Source organism: Tamandua tetradactyla, chromosome 6 (genome assembly GCF_023851605.1).
Source record: "Tamandua tetradactyla isolate mTamTet1 chromosome 6, mTamTet1.pri, whole genome shotgun sequence".
Taxonomy (NCBI): domain Eukaryota; kingdom Metazoa; phylum Chordata; class Mammalia; order Pilosa; family Myrmecophagidae; genus Tamandua; species Tamandua tetradactyla.
This window is the reverse complement of record NC_135332.1, coordinates 148,345,628-148,365,047: the sequence shown is the minus strand read 5'-3', so window position 1 is coordinate 148,365,047 and position 19,420 is coordinate 148,345,628. Positions and strand designations below refer to the sequence as shown.

The 19,420-nt window shown below is 35.3% G+C and overlaps 1 protein-coding gene across 16 annotated transcripts in view; it reads right to left on the bottom strand.

Moving 5' to 3' along the window:
• Positions 1–19,420, bottom strand: part of RIMS2 (regulating synaptic membrane exocytosis 2) — a 757,916-nt gene that overhangs the window by 552,713 nt on the left and 185,783 nt on the right. The gene's annotated exons all lie outside the window — the stretch shown is intronic.

The following is a 19,420-nucleotide window of genomic DNA, read 5'->3' as shown; positions in this document are numbered from 1 at the left end:
GCCCTTTCCCAGCAATACTGCAATGGATTTGGAATGCTGAATCCTAGAGAGTTAAGGTTTAATTACTTATGTTCCCTAAGTAATTAAACCAAATAGGCTTCAGAATTATTTTGCTTCATCTGATACCCTTGAGACAAACAGCAGAATTTTCCCAGATTCTCCTTTGAACTGCAAGCTCAGCATTTCTAACTATAGCCACATCTGTAGCCTGAAGAAAAGTCTGGTGGGATCCTTCCACAAATCTCTCAAGAGGTAGCAGCACAAAAAGGAACTTTAATCTCAAGCATTTGAGGTCTTCTCTGATGGCTGTTTTATTGGCTTTGAGAAATTATTCACTAAGCTCAAATATACTAAAGAAATGTTGCTTGATTCTCTCTTTCTGATCCAATTTTCCTTGAGAGCGCACTAGCCAGATTTTTTTAAAGCTACCCATAAAATTTTATTCTGACAAATAATTCTTTTGATTAAATCCCTTATTTCTAATCTTTCTACCCTCTTCTCTTTTGTTCTCCAAGAAAGTGTCTAGGAGTTTTATTAGTATATGCAGCTTAGATGTACAATTTATCTAATTTGTAGTCTGGTTCTTCTCACCTTTAATAGGATCGTGCTAGACTGTTGACCTGACCTCACTTCTGCTCCCACAGGCACTGCTGACTTCTCTTAAGTCTCTAAGTAATCCTCTATTCAGCCATGGCCTAAATTGTATGTTCTTCAGTCTTTTCTGCAAAAATCACCCCATCCTTCATTGGGGAGTGGGGGGTAGGGGGAGAAGCACAGCAGGAACATGCAGCTACTTTTGTGTCTTTCAAACCGCATAGGAGCAAAGGATAATTCTTAAACTAATGCCGGCCCTTTCTTGGCCTAATTATGTTGCACGTTCAATACCTATGCCCCAGCTAAATATTAGTACATCCTAAACCTGATCTCTTCCAAGAACCTAAAACATAAGCAAAGGTTAATACTGCCCTATCCTAAGCATATCTTCAATTTAACCAGCACATCCTCCTCCAGGATCAAAGCCTGGAAGGGAGACTAGGACACACATTTGATCATCTACTTTATTTACCTCTTTCTTTCTCCTCCCCCACAATCTACAAAGATAGGAGAGGTAGCCTTTCATTGGCTTCCTTTTTCTTTTCCCTCCTTCCCCCAAGCACCCTCAGGCTTAAATTAATGAGCTTTGGGTATTCTACTTTATCAATCTACCTGAATAGCAAAAAAGGGGGTAGAGATAGAGTGAAGCTATTTTACTGATAAAAGAATCTAAACTGGGAGGCACTTAGAATATGATATAATTATTACCCAGCTCTGTGCAAAAATTAATATTTGCTTAGGTACAAAGTATGGACCAGATCCACATCCATTGATCACTGAGAGAAGTCCTGGAAGCTTCGGGTTTCTGGTAAAATGGCTAATCCCCTGCTCTGGGCAAGCAGTTGTAGAATGGGAGGAGGCTGAAGAGGATGAAAAAGGAATCTAGACCAGACAAGGTGGGTTTTTAGGGAAGGTGACAATAGCCTATACTATGGACAGCTGGTGTTACTTAATGATAGAGCTTAAAACATGTCAAGTTGTCAATATAGCAAAATTAACTGAGGTTAGTAATCTAAAGAAACAGTACAATGAAACAAAGATAGGAAGGCCTAAGGAGAATATCAGAAACTAGAGAACAGAGCTAGTTAGGAGAGTCAAAGGGACAATCTGTGTAATTGCTAAAAATAAGGTGCTGCCATCTATGACTGAAGTTTAATGTGCTATCCATACATATTAGTAGCACGCTATTTCCATCAAAAAGAAAGACATGGTAGTACAATAATTAACAGATGTGTTCACTATGTATGTTTCAAAAAGAGAAAGGTATCAGTGAAACTAAAATTGATTTCAAATAATTAAATTAGATAACTGGTCATTGAGTATTAATTTCCATGAGCTTACAATAAATAGTCAACTAAATTAAAAAACCAAGATGATCAGACAACTTAGAAGCAATTTCAACAGCTTTATAATATCAATAATATGGAAGGCCCATCTGTCCTATTTTGGCCATTTGAGAGGCCAAATACTAGTTAAAATGTGGAAAATAATAAATTATTAATTTAAAAATTAATGAAAACAAGACAATTAAGTTGAAAATACAATAATTTATCGTATTGTGCTGTAGCCAATGCTATTAAAAATTTTAAATATCTGTACCACCATTTATCAAAACAAAATATACAACTGCAAAGAAGCAAACTAACTTATGCCTAAAGCCTGAAATTACAGAAAATTAAAAACTATAATGACTTCTACCACTCTGCCTAAACATAAACTTCAACCTCTTTCTCTACTTTCCCTAAACTCGTTTTATCTCTACATATTGAAGCATTTCATTTTAGGCCATGATATAAAATCTTAACTTTTCCCACTTTTCTGCTAAATAGAGATGGTTTTTATTAGAAAGATTTGTGTTTTGATACCCAGAATTTTAGATTATAAAGAAAATGGGGGCTTCAAGTGTCTCCATTTACGTAGTAAATGTATGCTTAATAAATCCCCCTACTTCAATCACATGTCAATGTTAAGTAAAACTTCAAGTTTAAGATATAAAAAAATGACACAACTGGACTAAAAAATCTCTAGGGACCCCTAAACAGGAAAAAATGAAAGAAAATGAGCAGAGCTGAAGTCTCTGGATTACTGTGCACTCACCAATGACTGAGAGCACACTTCTTATGGGATTATATAACTAAAAGTGCTCCATGAAAATAGGAAACTGGAGTCAGGTTCACTTCCGATACCCAGTCCTTGAGTGGGGGCTTCTTCATATAGTAAAAAGAAGTTGAAAAAATGCCTGAGGCTACAGATTCTATCCAACTGTGGACCTAGGCAATTGAGGCACAAAAACTCAACTATACAAATTGACTCAGTATGTACACATGAATTTTCAATATCACTAATTTAAAGTATCAGTAACATAATAATTTGCAGTGTCACTAAATATCAGGGTGGAGGCAGAGCCCAGTTCACTAATAAAGACCTGATTCTGGATTAGGGAGCTCAGAAACTGCATGAAGGCAATCAAAAAAAATTGTTAATGAGGAAAGGATAAATTTAGAGGGAGGAGGGAGGAAAGGGGAGAGAAAAAGGTAGAGAGTTGAGAAAAAAAACTACAGTGGAAACTTTCTTGTCTATCACAAATAAAAAGGTTGTAGATGCTTTAACATTTGATTCCAACCAAACATTGAAGGAATAAATAATCTCAAGCATATTCATAATATCAGAGAAAGAAACTTCAGGGCAAGATGGCAGCATAATGAAGTAAGGAATTTAATTCATCCCCCAGAGCAGCTAGTAAATAGCCAGGAAGGTACAAACAACTGCTGGTGGGAAATCAGTGACCAGACACACAGCATGCACCAGTCTAGACCAGGTAGACTGGTTGAGATCCCACACAGAACTGTAAGTCCCCCAAGCTGCAGAGGCCAGTGCCCCTTTGCCATGGGCATGGCAGGCTGGTTATCCAAGGGGAAGGAAACAGACTTTACTAATAACAAGGGCTTAGCTCAACCAAGCTCCAGTTGCAAAATTAATTAACAAATTCTGACTACTGAAAACAGGCCCCCAGCATCGACAAACCTGGAATAAGCACTAAAGGAGCTAAGAGTTTTTGCCCTAGCAGAAAGAGGGTGGGGCTGACAGAAAAATCCAGAGGCTTTTTTAGTTAAACAACACAAAATACTGGAAAAGGGCTGGAGTCCAAGGAAAGGGGGCCCATAGAGCCTAGAGATATATAGAGCAATGTACCAACTGAAGCTCTTGATTGGCAAACCCAAGGAGCAGGGGTCAGGCTCTGAAAAGGCTTTTTGTGCTTTTTTTTTTTTTTTTTTTTTTTTTTTTTTACTTCTTAATGGCTCATTAGATAGAACTGCAAGCACTCTCAGGCTCTAGCACAGGCCCAGGCAAGGGAAGAACTAAGGCATATCTGAGAGACAAAGTAATTCATCAGAAGAAAGGGATTAGTTCCCTAAAGGGCTTATCTCCCCCAAGAAAAGTGGGGCAAGGCCCAGCTCTCCTTCAAGGAATTCAGGCCCCAGAGGCTGGAAAACAGAAGCAACCAAAGGCCTCCTACAACCTCACCTCTGTCTCAACCATGCCCCTGGCAAGAGCAGTCTGCTGAAATTAAAGGCACTGCATCACTTTAAAGTACTGGGAACCTTCAGGCAGATGAGCATCACGTGCTGGGTAGAATAGGAAAAGAAGAGAGCCTAGAAGCTTCATAGTAAAGTCTGACAACCTGCTGGGTCTCACCCTCAGGGAAAACTGATGTTGGCTACTCTCCCCTTCTGAGGGAGTCTGGTATGGAAAATCTGACTGGGGTTTATAATATCTGAGGAAACCCTCTTCAAAATAAAAGACTCTATATAGGTAGGGCAAGAAATAGAAAAACAAGAACTGAAAAATTCTGATCAGTTAAACAGAACATATGCAATATCTAGAATAAGTTTAATTGACTGTCAAAGAACAGTAGAGAACAAAGTGATACACCAAGAAAACCTTAGCTAAAAGAGTGAAAACAACCTCCAGAATAAACTAATAAAGGAAACCAAATGCCTAAATGACAGGAAAAAATAACAAGTCATACTAGGAAAATTCAAGATATAATCCAGTCAAAGGAACAAACCAACACTTCAAATGAGATATAGGAGCTGAAACAACTAATTCAGGATGTTCAAAGAGACATGCAAAATCTCATAAAAAATCAAATCAGTGAGTTGAGGGAGGATATAAAGAGACATTGGGTGAATATAAAGAAAAACTCAAAAGATTGAAAAAACAAATCACAGAATTTATGGGAATGAAAGGCAAAACAGACAAGATGAAAAAACAATAGAAACCTACAACAATAGATTTGAAGAGGCAGAAGAAAGGATTGGTGAACAAGAGAACTGGACATCTGGAATCTGACACACAAAAGAAAAAACAGAGAGAAGAATAGAAAAATATGAGCAGGGCCTCAGGGAATTGAATGACAACATGAATTGCATGAATATATATGTTGTGGCTGTCCCAGAGGGAGATGAGAATGGAAAAGAAGAAGAAAGACTAATGGAGGAAATAATCACTAAAAATTTCCCATCTTTTATGAAAGACATAAAGTTACAGATCCAAGAAGGCCAGCATACCTAAACAGAATAGATCCAAATGGACATACTCCAAGATATTTACTAATCAGATTGTCAAATGTCAAAGACATAAAGTGAGAATTTTGAAAGCAGCAAAAGAGAAGCAATCTATCACATACAAGGGAAACTCAATAATACTATGTATGGATTTCTCAGCAGAAACCATGCAGCTGAGAAGGCAATAGTATGGTATATTTAAGATTCTAAAAGAGAAAAACTGCCAACCAAGAATTCTATACCCAGCAAAACTGCCCTTCAAAAATGAGGAGGAGATTAAAATATTTCAGACACACAATCACTGAGAGAATTTGTGACTAAGATACCAGTTCTGCAAGAAATACTAAAGGGAGCACTACAGGCAGATAGGAAAAGGTGGGAAAGAGAGGTTTGGAGAAGAGTATAGAAATGAAGACTATCAGTAAAGGTAAAAAGAGAAAAAAAATTAGACACGACCCATAAAACCCAAAAGACAAAATGGTAGAAGAAAGTACTGCCTTGACAGTAATAACATTAAATGTTAATGGATTAAACTCCCGAACCAAAAGACATTGGCTGGCAAAACGGATTTACAAACAGGAACCATCTATATGCTGTCTACAGGAGACTCACTTTACACCCAAGGACAAAAATAGGTAGAAATTTAAAAGGTTGGAAAAAGATATTTCATGAAAACAACAATCAGAAAAGAGCAGGAGCAGCTATGCTAATATTCAAAAAATTAGGTATCTAACATTAAACAACTAAAAGAGACAAAGAAGGACATTATGTATTAATAAAAAGAACACTTCAACAAGAAGACATAAAAATCATAAATATGTATGCACTGAAGCAGAGTACTCCAAAATACATGAAGCAAATACTGACAACACTGAAGGAAAAAGCACACACCTCTACCATAATAGTTGGAGACTTCAATTCCATGCTCTCATCAGTGGATAGAACATCTAAACAGAGGATCAATAATGAAACAGAGATTCTGAACTGGACTTAACAAACATTTACAGAACATTACACTCCAGAAGAGCAGGATATACATTTTTCTCAAGTGCTTATGGATCATTCTCAAGGATAGGCCATATGCTGGGTCACAAAGCAAGTCTCAATAAATTTTAAAAGATAGAAATCATATAAAACACTTTTGCAGATCATAATGGAATGAAGCTGTAAATCAATAAGTCAGAGGGCCAGAAAATTCACCAATGTATGGAGGCTAAACAATGCACTCTTAAACAACCAGTAAGTCAAGGAAGTAATTACAAGAGAAATCAGTAAATATCTCAAAGCAAATGAAAATCAAACAAAACATATCAAAATGTATGGGATGCAAAAAAGGTAGTGCTGAGAGGGAAATTTATTGCCTTAAACTCCTATGTTAAAAAAGAAGAAAGAACAAAAATCAAGGAACTAATTGTTCACTTGTAAGAACTAGAGAAAGGACAGCAAACTTACCCCAGAGCAAACAAAAGAAAAGAAATAACAAAGATTAGAGCAGAAATAAATGAAATTGAGAATATGAAAACAGTCAAGAAAATCAACAAATCCAGAAGCTGGTTCTTTAAGGAAATCAATAAAATATACAGAAACTTAGCAAGGTTGACAGAGAGAGAGAGAGAGAGAGAGAGAGAGAGAAGAGGATGCAAATAAATAAAATCAGAAAAGGAAGAGGAGACATAATCACTGACCCCACAGAAATATAGGTGGTAATGAGAGGATACTTTGAGCAGCTATATGCTAATAAAATAGACAACACAGATGAAATGGACAACTTCCTAGAAAGGCATGAACAACCAACACTGACTTAAGAAGAAAAGACAATCTCAACAAACCTGAATCAGGCATCAAGATTCCCCCAAAAAAGAAAAGACCAGGACCAAATGGTTTCACATGTGAATTTTATGAAGCATTCAAGAAAGGATTAGTACCAATCCTGCTTAAGCTCTTCAAAAAAATTGAAGAGGAGGGAAAACTACTTAACTCATACTACGAAGCCAACATCATCTTAATAGCAAAGCCAGACAAAGATACTACAAGAAAAGAAAATTAGACACCAATCTCTTTGAGGATTATACACCAATCCTCAAAAAATTTGCAAATCAAATCCAGCTCCACATTAAAAGAATTATACACCAGGACCAAGTGGGATTTATTCCAGGTATGCAAGGCTGGTTCAACATAAAAAAATCTATTAATGCAATACACTATAACAATAAGATGCAGAAAAGGCATTTGACAAAATTCAATATCCTTTCTTGATGAAAACACTTCAAAGAACAGGAATAGAAGGGAACTTCTTCAACATGATAAAGGGAATATATGAAAAAACCCACAGCTAACATTATCCTCAATCGGGAAACACTCAAAGCTTTCCTGCTAAGATGATGAACAAGACAAAGATGCTCACTGTTATTCAACATTATGCTGGAAGTTCTAGCCAAAACAATTAGACAAGAAAAAGAAATAAAAGGCATCCAAGTTTGAAAGGATGAAGCAAAACTCTCATAGTTTGCAGATGACATGAAACTACATGTCAAAAATGGGGGAAAATCTACAGCAAACCCACTAGAGCAAATAATGAGTACAGCAAAGTTGCCAGGGTACAAGATCAATGCCCCAAAATCAGTACTGTTTCCATACACTAGTGATGAGTAACCTGAGGAGGAACACAAGAAAAAAATTCCATTTACTATAGTAACTAAAAGAATCAAATATTCAGGAATAAATTTAACCAAGGATAGAAAAGACCTACACACAGAAAACCACAAGAAATTCCTAAAAGAAATCATGAAAGACCTAAATAAATTGAAGGGCATACCATATTGATGGATTGGAAGACTAAATATAGTTGATTTATAGAATTAAATGCAATACCAATTAAAATCCCAACTATTTATTTTTCAGAAATAGGAAACCCAATAACCAAATTTATTCAGAAGGGCAGGATGCTGAATAACTAAAAATATTTTGAGAAAGAAAAATGAAGTGGAAGGTCTCATGCTACCTAACTTTAAAGCTTCTTACAAAGCTACAATGGTCAAAACAGCATAGTACTGGCATAAAGAGAGATCTACTAATGAACGGAATTGAATTGAGTGTTCAGAAATACAGCTTCTCATCTATGGACAACTGATTTTTTTATAAGGTCAAACCAACCCACCTAAGACAGAGCAGCCTGTTCAATAAATGGTGTTTGGAGAACTGAATATCCATATACAAAAGAATGAAAGAGGATCCATATCTCACACCCTATATAAAAATTAACTCAAAATGGATCAAAGACCTAAACATTACAGCTAAGACCATAAAACTCTTAAAAGAAAATGTAGGGAAATATCTTTAAAATCTTGTGATAGGATGCAGTTTTCTAGATGTTACATCCAAAGCACGAGCATTGAAAAAAAAATAGATAAACGGGATCTCCTCTAAATTAAAAACTTCTGTGTGTCAAAGAACTTTGTCAGATAAGTAAAAAGGCAGCCTATGCAATGGGAGACAATATTTGGAAACCACAAATCAGATAAAGGTTTAGTATCTAGAATATATAGAGATTCTTCAACCCAACAACAAGAAGACAACCCAATTGAAAAATGAGCAAAAGACATGAACAGACACTTCCCAGAAGAGGAAATACAAATGGCTAAAAGGTACATGAAAAGATGCTCAACTTCACTGGTTATTAGGGAAATGCAAATCAAAACCACAATGAGATATCTCACACTCACTAGAATGGCCATTATCTAAAAAGAAAACAAGTGCTGCAGAGGATGTGGAGAAAAAAGGTACACTTATTCACTGTTGGTGGGAATGTAAAATGGTACAAGTGCTCTGGAAAGCAGTTTGGCAGTTCCTCAAGAAGCTAAGTATAGCATTGCTATATGATCCAGCAATCCCATTACTAGGTATATATTCAGAGGATCTGAGGGCAAGGGCACAAATTATCTGCATACTGATGTTTATAGTAGCATTATTTATGATTGCCAAGAAATGGAAACAACCCAAATGTCCATCAACAGACAATGGCTAAACAAGGTGTGGTATACACATACAATGCAATATTATGCAGCTCTAAGACAGATACAGTCATGTAGCATGCAACAGCGTGGATGAATCTTGAGGACATTATGCTGAGTGAAATTAGCCAGAAACAAAAGGACAAATACTATATAGTCTCACGAATATGAACTAACATTAATGAGTGAACTTTGAAAGTTGAAGTTAAGAACACAGGTTATCAAGAGATAGAAAAAATGTAGAGATTGGGCATTTGGTGCTGAAGAAATATAGATTGTGCAACAGGACTGATTGTAAAACTTCAGAAATGGATAGCACAATATTATCTGATTGTAGCACAATAATATAAGTGCACTGAATGAAGCTGAATATATGATTGAGGGAGAAGGGCTGAAACCAGAAGGAAAAATAGAGGATAAAGACTGGGATAATTTAGGAATGCCTACATTGGACAATGATGGTGAATAGATGTACAAATACAAAACGTTTTGCATGAAGGAGAACAAATGAATTTCAATATTGCAAGGGGTTGAAAATAGGATGGTATACAGAAAAAAGTACAATCAATGCAAACTAGGGTCTATAGGCAACCATACCATTGTAATATGCTTCCACAGAATGAAAGAAAGATGTTATGCTAAAACAAAATGTCAACAGGTGGGGGGCATGGGGGAGGGGTAAGGATTCTACTTGGAAGAAAAGGAATGGTCTTTATATAGATTATGGTGGCGAAGACGTGTCTATTTACTTGGGTTGGATGGTATGATGTATGAATAAAATTGTTTAAAATGAACAGAAAGAAACAAGTGCTAGAGAAAACGATGTACCTATTCATTATTGGTAGGGTAAACTGAGAGATGCAGCCCCTCCTGAGGGCAGTATGCTGGTTCCATAGGAGGTTAGGGTGGGATTTCCATATTATCTTGTAACCCCATTGCTAGGTATATACCTGGAGGAAATGAGAGTGGGGAGAGGAATGGACATTTGCTCACTGGTGTTTGTCACAATGGATAGAGGTGACCTAAGGGTACAAGGATGAGGAATGGAATGAGGAACTGTGGAACATACATACAATGGACTACTGAGCAGCTGCAAAAAGGATTGAAATTGTGAGGCACACAACTAGGTGAATGAACCTTAAGGACAGTATGTTGAATAAAATGTCAAAAACAAAAAGACAAATATTATCATGCCTCACTCATGTAGATTAACTATAATATACAAACTCAGAGATCTGAAGTTGAGAGCATGGGTTATCAGGTTGGGGCCTATTGTAAATGTTCCTAAATTGTAAGCTCTTACAACAGTCGCATATATTTTGAAGTTGTAACTGATATTTCTAAATTCAGAGATACTGAGCTATTTGTATATAACCTCATCATTCCCTGAAACTTCAGGTATTTATGTGACACCTGAGACTCAGAGTAAGAGCACTGAAGCTATGAAAGTTAGCATTACCCCATTCAGCAATTGTTTAAAAACATTGAAAGGTGATCAGACTTAGTCTAGAGATATGAATGAAGCTGATCTGGATAAGACTAAGTAAATCAGAATACCAGGTAAAGAATGATATGGTCCATATTTACAAACTTCATCCTCTGTATGAGACCAAAGGGAGAGATGTTTATTTGGTACAAAATTTATATTTTGGGTAGCACCTTATCTAATTCAACTTATATGGTCAGTTTACTTAATACCATAATTACATGGAATCTTGAATAGGGCATGAGATTTTGTTGGTTTGTACAGGTTAGTCTGATTCCCCAATATATTCCACAGTAATTTGGACAGAGAATAAAAAAAGGATTTGCAAAAGTCCCCATAGGGGACTTGGGAGAAAGGAGAAAATATTCAACTTCCCTATCTGGGGAATTCCTGATATTCTTGCAAGCAGTGGGCTTCCAACTAATTCCGTATGCTGAGCTCTCAGTCTTGGGGCTAGTCCTTATGAAACTTATTCCTGCAAAGGAGAAGCTAAGCCTACCAATAATTATGCCTAAGAGTCACCCCCAGAGAACCTCTTTGGTTACTCAGATGTGGCCTTTCTCTCTCTAAGCCAACTTGGCAGGTTAACTCATTGCCCTCCCCCACCTATGTGGGACATGACTTCCAGGGGTACAAATCTCCCCGGCAACATGGAACCTGACTCCCGTGGATGAGCCAGGACATGGCATCATGGGAATGAGAAGGTCTTCTTGACCAAAAGAAGAAGAGAGAAATGAGACAAAATAAAGTCTCAGTGGCTGAGAGATTTCAGAGTCAAGAGTTTATCCTGGAGGTTATTTTTATGCATTATATAGAAATCCCTTTAATCTATGGTGTTTTGGAGTGGCTAGGGGGAGTACCTGAAACTGTTGAACTGTGTTCCAGTAGCCTTGATTCTTGAAGAAGATTGTATAACTGTATAGCTTGTACAAAGTGACTGTGTGATTGTGAAAACCTTGTATCTGATGGCTCCTTTTATCCAGGGTATCAACAGATGAGTTAAAAAATATATATATATAAATATAATAGGGGAAGATAAAGGGTAAAAATTGGATAGATTGAAATACTGTGAGTCAATGAGAGGGTGAGGTAGGGGGCATGAGATATATGAGTTCTTTTTTTATTTATGTATTTTTCTGGAGTGATGTAAATGTTCTAAAAATGAAGAATACACAACTGTGTGATGATATAAGCCACTGATTGTATAATATGATTGGACTGTATGTGTGTGGATATTTCTCAATAAAAATATTTTTTTAAATATCAGAGAAAAAAATAAAAGGAACATTCCCCAACTCATTTAATAAGACTAGATAAACTATAAACTTTCAAAATCAGAGAAAGACAATATAGTAGTATACCACAGCTGCTATAACAAATTACCACAAACTGGGTGGCTTAAAACAATAGAAATTTATTCTCTCACAGTTTCAGAGAACAGCAAACCAAATTTAGTATCACTGGGCTGAAATCAAGGTGTCAATAGGGCCACGCTCTTTCTGAAGGCTGTAGGGAAGGATCCATCCCTTGCTTCTTTCACCTCTGGTGACTACCAGCATTCCTTGGCTTGTGGCCATATCACTTCAGTCTTCAAAGACCACATCTCCAAATCTCCCTCTGTCCCATCTTCACATCACCTTATCCTCTATGCATATGTAATCTCCCTCTTCCTGGTGCTTATAAAAATATAAGTGATTGCATTTAAGGCCCACCTGGATAATCTCTCCATCACAAGATTCTTAATCACACCAGCAAAGACATTTTTTTTTTTGCTATATAAGGATTAATCACGGATATCTTTTGAGCACCATTTTTCAGCCTACTGTAGATGATATAAATGTAAAATATAGGCCAAAAGCACAATGTACATGGATGGACAAATCTTAAAACAACAAACAAAATCCTAAATTTTATAAAATAAATCTATATGAAAAAAAAATTAACAAAGAACCTATTAGACAATATACCGGAAATGTAAGAGTAGTTTAGTATTAGAAAATATGAGTATAATTCACAATATTAATAGATTAAAATAGAAAAAACATTGGATACATAAAAATCATTCAGCATTCATAAAATTCAAAAAAAATTAATGTGAAAATAATAAAATCTAGTAAACAAGAAATAGAAAAGCAATGCTTTAACCTGATAAAAGGTATCTACAAAAAAATCTGCAGCATGAATGAAAGCGTTCCCCTTAGAGTCAAGTATGAACTAAGGATGCCCAGTGTGGTGGATTGAACTGTGTACCTCAGTTTGGACATGTTCTTGGTCTTGGTCCATATTCTGGTGGGTATGTGCCCATTATAAATAATATCTCTTCAAGATGTTACTTCAGTTAAGGCATGGCCCCACTTAGCCAGGCTGTGCTTTAATTTGAGTTACTGGGCTCCTTTACAGGCATAGTGAAAGTTAGATGGAGAGAGGAGTCAAGAGAGGTTGCCCTGTGCATTGCCATGTGACAGAAAAGCCAAGGACCAAGAATTGCACACAGCCTGCTCGAAAACAACATAATCCTCAGAAAGAAAGCATTGGTTTGCTGATGCCTCAATTTTGGACTTCTCCCAGCCTCAAAACTGTGAGCCAAAATATTCCTATTTTTTTAAGCCAACCTATTGTGTGGTATTTGTTTTAGCACTCAAGAAATTAAAACATCTAGTATCACCACTCCTATTCAATACCGTCCTGGAGGCACCAACCAAGTAAATTAAACACATATGCACATACACAATGATAAGAGACAAGAGAAAGGATTAATTAAAACTGCCCTTATTTGGACACTATTTGATTGTGAGCACTATCTGATTGTGAAAGAAAATTCAAGAAAATCTACAGACAAAACACTAAAAGTAGTTAGAGAACTTAGTGTGTTTTCTAGACCAAAGACGAACAAACCAAAATTATATCATTACTATACACCACCAATAATCAATTACAAAATATTAAATTAAAAAATTTAAAGAAAACTATTACAAAGAAAAATAACATAAAAGATTCCTGCAAATAAACCTAACAAAGGAAATGCAAGACCCTCTCATTAAAAATTACAAAGCTTTATTTAAAGATTTAAATGAGGACTTACATAAGTGGTGGAATGAGAAGACCAGATACCACAAGGATGCCAGTCTTACAAATTAAATCTGTAAATGCAATGCAATTTTATTGAAAATTCTTACCATGCTTTTCATAGAATTTATCAAGCTGATTATAAAATGAATATGGAGGAGCCAAAGATAAGAAGAATCACAATAATTCTGAAGAGAATTAACAATTTGAGTGGCACTTTTTGCTCTAATTACCATAAGTCATAGAAATTAAGATAGTGTGGCATTAATACAGGAACAGTAAATAGAACAAGGAGTATAATAGAGAATTCAGAAACAGACCCTTGTATTTGTCAGTAGTGAACATTACAAATCAGCATTGCTGGGACAAATGATTGTCTGCATAGGAAAACAATAGAGTCCCACCTCACACAATTTAAAAAATATCCATTCTAGTCAGATTAGATACTGAAATGTGAAAGGCAAAAATTCAAAACTTTTAGAACGAAATGTCAAGAAATCTTTATGATGTCAAGAAAATAAAAGATTTCTTAACCCAGATACAAACCATAAATGCAAAAAGTAGCAAATTCTACCATAATTTAAAAATAAACACTTTTGGAAAATAAAATAAAAAGAGAAACAACAACCTAGAAGTTTTATTGCAATATATATAATAAACAAAGGGTATAAATTTAGAAAATATGAAGATTCCCATAGTTCAATAAGAAAAAGACAAACATCACAGTCGATTTAATAGCTCAAGTATCAGATATGCAATTTCAGAGGAAATAACAATTAAGAAGGTGCTTAACCTCAGCAGTCAAAAAACAAACTTGAAACAGTGAATTACCATTTCACTAAATCATCTGGCAACATTTGAAAGCCTAACAATACCAAACACTGGAGAAGAAGTAGGAGGAACCAATACTCCCAAACATTTCTTTCAGGCATATATATTGTAGCAAACAATTTGGAGAGCCATTCTGCAATATCTACTGAAACTAAAAATGGCTATCTATACTCTATGACCCAGAAATTTCACTTTTTCCCAAGAGAAATTCTCACACAGGCGCAAGAAGATATGATCAGGGATGTTCATTGAGCACTATTTTTAATGGAAAAAAAAATAGATAAACTGATATGACAATGGATAAACTGAGGCATATCCATGCAGCAGAATTTTATTCAGCAGTCAAAATACATGAATTAGATTTAAATTCATCTAAATGTTGAGATAATTCTCAAAATAAAGAATGAAGAAAACAAAGCAAATTGCAGAAAAAATATGTATCATATGATACCATGAAATAAAATTTAAAACATTGCAAAACAAAACTATATATGGTTTAACAATATATATCATAAAGATAAGCTATGATAATAAAAACATTCATTATAGTTACTATCTCTGAGGAGAAAAAGATGGAAAAAAAAACAAGAACAAATTCAGTTTTAGCTCTAAAAAAAGAAATATATAAAACAAATATAGCAAAATGTTAAGATTCGTATAACTTGCTTGTATTATTCTCTAAATTTTCTATATGATTTAATTATTTAAAAATAAGAAGAGAGAGAAAGGGAAACAATGGGAAGAGATAGGTATGTATAACCAGAAAGGTCAGACTACTAACCACTTAAAGTTCACTGGGCTAATGAAAATATTTATTGATACTTATAACTGCTGCATGAAACCAGGGACAAGGCTACAAGCCTCCAGGAATGTTATGTGGAAACAGAACAAACCGGGGCTGAGGTTCCAAAGTTTCAGGAAGTAGGTTTTATTGTTTATGGCCATAGGGCTCAACAGTAGCCTCTGAAAGTCTGAGCCCAGAACAAAAGATTAACATCAGTTTTTATGGACAGGATGGCACATTAAAGACAAGGTATGCTTAATATGATAACTGGTGGTGTTGAAAGGAAATGGTTGGCTGGTTTAAATTGGGAAGGGCACAAAGCTGGGTTTACAGAAATGGATGAGCCTTTAGGGGAGGGATTTCTTTACAGGAATTTGTCTTATCTTGCCTAGGTGCAGTTTTACTCGTTCTTGAGGCATGCATCCTGTTTATGTATAGTTCTGACTGCTTAGAGGAATTTGGGGAATTTTTAAAGAGGAGGTAGTTTTAAATCTACAAGGAGGGGTGAGGGGCCTGCCTGCCCAAGGGGCCTGCTTGCTACATAAACACACTGAAGTAGATGTGTGTTAAAATAAATATATTAGTTAACTGAGAACTAATTACTGACTTTTCACATATACATAATTTAAAAAATACAATATAGCTTACTTTCTGGAGTTTTTTGAGGGAAGAGGTAAGGGTAAAGGGGTCAGACAACTTTATCAAAGGTAAACAATTAGCTGCATATGTTTTTGTAATGTTTTTATTTTTCTTTTCAACAATGTTGGTGATTCATTTAATAAACTTTCTGTTCTAAATAAAATCTTATCAAAAAACTAAGGAAGTGTTTTCTCAGCCATTGAGAGCATTTAATTGTGTATCAGTTATTATCCGCATAGCTAATTGCTGCTTACATATTAAACATATGAATTTTAATCTTATTTTAATTCAAAATTTATATTTTAAGCTTAAAATTTCCCAAGTAATTCTTGAGGAAAAAATGAATCTTAAAATGGTAGGTATAATTTGCAAGATAATGGAAACATTTCTGCATTTACTGAGTTCCCCACTAGTCTGTGCTATAGCACTTTGTACAATCTGACCCATCTGGATTCATTCTATTTTATTACTGTATTTCTAACCTACTTTGTCCCCTGAAAATAAAACAGTTCTGTAAAAAGTATAGTAACTTTAATAAAATAAAAATAATCAGGTAAAGTGAGTTGGAAATATCACAAAAGTTTATAATATTAGTTAGAATAATTATTTCCCATCACATATTTACTGATTCAAAAATTCACAGTGAATACAATATGTTATCGGTTAACGGTTTTCTATTCCATCATTTAGAAGAATTTACATGTTATGATGTAAAAGCTATATTACTAAAATCACCTCAATAATATTAAAGCAAAATTGATTTAAAATGGGGGAAAGCACACTGAATTTTTCTTTCAATAGAGAGCATCTAGAATGTTTCACTTAAATTGGGGAACACACATGACAATTTTTAATGAGGATGTCTTATAAAAGAAAAGGGGACAGGACTTAATAACTGAAAGGTTAACATGGTAAAGAAGATGATGCTTTAACAAATTGAAAAGAATTTGAGATGTAAAACTAAAGTCAATGATGGTGAAATATTAACAAAATATGTTGATGTGGAAATCACTGGAACACTGGGGAAGAGAAATTTTTAAGGAAGGATTGTTAATTCAGGGAAAAAATATTCAAAATACAAAGCTTCATTTTACCTGTTTCTTAGATCCCCAGTAGTAATCTTCTAAAATTTAGAGTTAATGGAAATAATTGTTTGGCATCGTCAATGGTTTCTTTCAAGTAAATTTCCAGAGGACATGAGCAATATGGACTTCCCTTCACAAACTATGTTTCTTGCTCCAGTAACTATCTAAAGACTATAATGTCACTAATCACATACATCTGAACTACTCCAAAATAGAGTTCAATACAAGGCAATTTCAATTTGGCTCACCCAAGAGAGAATTACGATTCTAAGGAATAAACTAAGACAACACTATCATAGAATAAACTTAAAAGGGCAGTTTTATATCAAAGGTTTAGTGTGCTCATATTTTGATTCAGTTAAGATTTAACAAATCCAAAGCTGAATTCCAGACCTTAACCCCAAAACTGCTCCATCCACAGCCTTACTCTCAGCAGTAAACGGGAACTCCCCAAACTCCCAGTTTCTCAGGCCAAAACTCTTGGAATAAACTTTTCCTTTTGTATTCCACATACATTCCACCAGAAAATATTTTTTGCTCTGTTTTTAAATTGCTCCATAGAGATGGCATCACACCACCTCCACCACAACTACCCTTGTTTAAGTTACCATCATCTTTCACCTGAATTATTGCAATAGCCTCATAAATGGGTCTTCCAGCTTCCATCCCTTCGTACTCCCCCTCAATAATCTATCTCAGCAAAGCAGTCAACATCTTTTAAAACATTTAAAACTGTCAGTAAGATCATGTTACTTTTCTGGTCAGAACTTTTTAATGCTTGCCATTTTTGCCCAGAATAAAAGCCAATGACCTTGAAGTGGAGGGAAAGCTACCTAATTCATTCTATGAAGCCAACATCACCCTCATACCAAAACCAGGCAAAGATAATACAAAAAAAGAAAACTACAGACCAATCTCTGTAATGAATATAGATGCAAAAATCCTCAACAAAATTCTAGCAAATCAAATCCAGTAACACATTAAAAGAATTATACATCATGACCAAGTAGGATTCATCCCAGGTAGCAAGGATGGTTCAACATGAGAAAATCAATTAATGTAATACACCATATCAACAAACCAAAGCAGACAAATCAAATGATCATCTCAATTGATGCAGAGAAGGCATTTGACAGGATACAACATCCTTTCATGTTGAAAACACCTCAAAGGATAGGAATACAAGGGAACTTCCTTAAAATGATAGAGGGAATATATGAAAAACCCACAGCTAATATCATCCTCAATGGGGAAAAATTGAAAACTTTCCCCCTAAGATCAGGAACAAGACAAGGATCTCCACTATCACCACTGTTATTCAACATCATGTTGGAAGTTCTAGCCAGAGTAATTAGACAAGAAAAAGAAATACAAGGCATCAAAATTGGAGAGGAAGAAGTAAAACCATCACTGTTTGCAGATGATATGATACTATACGTCGAAAACCCTGAAAAATCCACAGCAAAACTACTAGAACTAATAAATGAGTACAGCAAAGTGGCAGGTTACAAGATCAACATTCAAAAATCTGTAGTGTTTCTATACACTAGCAATGAACAAGCTGAGGGGGAAATCAAGAAACAAATTCCATTTACAATTGCAACTAAAAGAATAAAATACCTAGGAATAAATTTAACTAAAGAGACAAAAGACCTATACAAAGAAAACTACAAGAAACTGTTAAAATAAATCACAGAAGACCAAAATAGATGGAAGGGCATACCATGTTCATGGATTGGAAGACTAAATATAGTTAAGATGTCAATTCTACCTAAATTGATTTACAGATTCAACGCAATACCAATCAAAATCCCAACAACTTACTTTTCAGAAATAGAAAAACCAATAAGCAAATTTATCTGGAAGGGCAGGGTGCCCCGAATTGCTAAAAGTATCTTGAGGAAAAAAAACCGAACAGGAGGTCTCATGCTGCCTGACTTTAAGGCCTATTATGAAGCCACAGTGGTCAAAAGAGAATGGTACTGGCATAAAGATAGTATATTGATCAATGGAATAGAATAGAGTGCTCAGATATAGACCCTCTCATCTATGGACATTTGATCTTTGATAAGGCAGTCAAGCCAACCCACCTGGGACAGAACAGTCTCTTCAATAAATGGTGCCTAGAGAACTAGATATCCATATGCAAAAGAATGAAAGAGTACCCGTATCTCACACCCTATACAAAAGTTAACTCAAAATGGATCAAAGATCTAAACATTAGGTCTAAGACCATAAAACAGTTAGAGGAAAATGTAGGGAGATATCTTATGAATCTTATAATTGGAGGCGGTTTTATGGACCTTACACCTAAAGCAAGAGCACTGAAGAAATAAATAAATAAATGGGAGCTCCTC